This window comes from Pinus tabuliformis, chromosome 8, assembly GCF_031772625.1.
Source record: "Pinus tabuliformis cultivar Carrire ecotype Pingquan chromosome 8, CPIR1, whole genome shotgun sequence".
In the NCBI taxonomy this organism is placed as follows: domain Eukaryota; kingdom Viridiplantae; phylum Streptophyta; class Pinopsida; order Pinales; family Pinaceae; genus Pinus; species Pinus tabuliformis.
Genome location: NC_142294.1, coordinates 2,073,387,087 through 2,073,390,105, shown reverse-complemented (window position 1 = coordinate 2,073,390,105; position 3,019 = coordinate 2,073,387,087).

The window sequence follows — 3,019 nt, the reverse complement described above, 5'->3', positions numbered from 1 at the left end:
TCATGTAATAAAATTTTACTTGCTCAATAAATCCCCATACCATATTAATTTTATTGTTGACGAATGAAAGATAGCTAATTTTCCGAATTGGTCTAGAAGGTTATGCAAACTCTCACATATCCACAAGAAAATATGTGTGATAGAGAAGACGCAAAACAAATATGGTATCTCAGGTAGACTAAAATAATATGACATATCAATTGAGGATGAGAGCAATTATCGGTGGCTTTGATTCTTGAATGAAGTGTTGATGTAAGTGAACAAAATCTTTGTCGACTTAATACACATTACCATCATGCATTATGTCCACTGCTCCTCTAGTTTGACATTTATGAGTTCCTCTGGTGTTCTATGGGTTGATGTGAAGAGTTATATATATCCCATTTACAACGCTGATGCACTTTGACACCAACTGCACTTTGAGGGTTTTAGGATTAACCTGCAGGGTCGCATGGGCGTATGGCTCATCACTGTAGGATTTCATTAGATTACACCTAGAAGCAATGCATTCCTTTGAGAATCGAAATGAGAGTATCAACATTTTTTTTTTTCAGAGAGAAAATCAACATGTATATTATATTAAGGAAATATAATGAGCTGTAACATGAAAGGCCATATACCAGCCGACTGTTCCTGATGACAATAGAGGGGCTGCTCAGAGCCGAAAATAAGATTGAGCTGTTCCAAAAGAGGTCCAGAGGACCATACCAAAAATCAAAACATGTTCACAATAGCCATCCAAAAATAAGGAGAGATTACACCCATGAGAAGAAATCCACATAGATCATAAGCAAAACCGAAGAGAAGAAAAACATATCAATCCGAAGCAACCAGAGCAGATATGTACACCAGCACAGAATCAATTGGAGCCTTTGACTCCTAGAAAATGCGGGCATTTCTCCACTTCCAGAGAAACCAACAGGTGAGGATAAACATCGATCTCCAAGCTGGACGTTGATCGCTCCACCACTTGAATGCGTCCTGTACAGAGGAGAAAACTTGATGAGGAAAACCATAAGTTAAGGAGAGTTCATACCAGATTTGGGCCGATGCCGGACATTGAAAAAACATGTGGATATTTGTTTCGGGCGCTTGACAACACATTACACATCTACCAGGACCCGTCCAACCTTTTCTTTGCAGGACCTCCCATGTGAGGTTCCTATTGGAAAAAACCAACCAGGAAAATAAAATTGTCTTGAGCAGGCATGTAGCTTTCCAGAGCTTTGAAGGAAAGATGGGCATTGGAGACGGCGGAAGAATTGACGAAGCAGCTGTATACAAATCTTTTACAGAGACAGGCTGAGAGGAGTGCGGCTTCGACCATACCAAAACATCGATGATCCCTGACTGTTTAATACCTTTATCCTCAAAACTCTTTACCGCGGATACCCATAGATGACACAGAGAGGGAGGCATACTGAGTTCCTCTGCATTCTTCCAAATTGGCGTCGATGAGGACCATGACTGAATCAGTTTGTTCCATGTGAATAGACCCCGTGAGTGTAGGAAGGAAACAAGTTCGGGTGAGAGAGAATCTTCCAACCCAAGAACGGTGGGTCCCAGACCGATAAGGATGCTGGAGCCCGAATTGATGCGCCATCTAAGGAAATCGAAGAAGAGCTCCTGAATCTTTCTGAAGCCGAGCCATATAGCAGATCCCCTTGAAGAGCCCAGTGACTTTCTCCTGTACCAGTGTACCACATGCCTACCTTTCAGATATTTTTGATTGATAATGGAGCTCCATTTGCCCACAACGAAGATACCGCGTTTAAGAGAATTACAGAGGAGGGCCTTGCCGAAAGATCTCATATGTAACAGTCCCCATCCGCCAGACCTCTTTGATCTAGCGATAGAATCCATCTTTACCAGGTGAATCTTGGAAAGATGAGATCTGCCACTCCATAGAAAATTTGCAGATATAGAAACCATTTTGTTGATAATAGAAGAAGGAAGATAATAAAGGTGAGCCCAATATACCGCAAGCTGAAATAGGACAGACTGAACTAGGATAAATCTGCCACCTAAAGATAAAAATCGCATATGTGACAGGTAGGTTGCAACGCATTTTCAACTCATTTGATGATGATGGGTCCATTGAATGATAATAAAGTTTTGAATTGAAAATTGCATATGTATGAGCCCAACTACCTTGTCTCTTCCATAGCCGACCTTTATGTGTAACCCTATTCTTCTTTTTTAATTTTTACAAAATGAAAAAAGAGACATCCCACATATATCGCGGGCCAATACAACAACATGTTCATTTACCATTGAACACATTGATTAAAATTGACGATAACAAGATACTTCTCGATGACCTATGAGTGCTTAATTGGTGTTTGCAGAACTATCTAAGACTATAGTGATGACTCTTACCTTGATCTTCATCAATTTGAGCCCTTTATCATCTTCCATTCTAATTTTTTTCATTCAAGGCTTTGAATCGTACAATTAAAAATCATACTGTGTTCAAATGAAATGATATGTCCCATATTGATAGTAGCGAGGCACAATACATTACATATATATGAACCGTACAATTAAAAATCATACTTTGTGTTCAAATGAAATGATATGTCCCATATTGATAGTAGCGAGGCACAATACATTACATATATATGGCTGCCAACGTATATGTAATATGATGATACGAATGACCTTCGATGTTGGCAGGCCTTGGAATAAATATTTATATGCCTGGAGGTGTTATGTGGGTCGTGCTTTGATAACTCACAACACTCCTTTTGGCGATTCAAAATTTGTATATGAAAATAGCCTTGTTCATAAGCCCATGCCTCTGGGTGCAAATCGAACTTGGAAAATCATTTCATTACTTTTCATGAAACTTTAGACTTTTCATGATGATAAAGGGATTCAAAAGGGGTAATTATAACATCATTGGGTTGAAATAGATTCGAAGATGAAATAGGAGCTGAAAAGGCCTGAGAACACACTTTTTTAAAAGTTAAAAAATAACTTAGAGTTTCATAATAATGTTCATCGAAGAGCCCAAAGG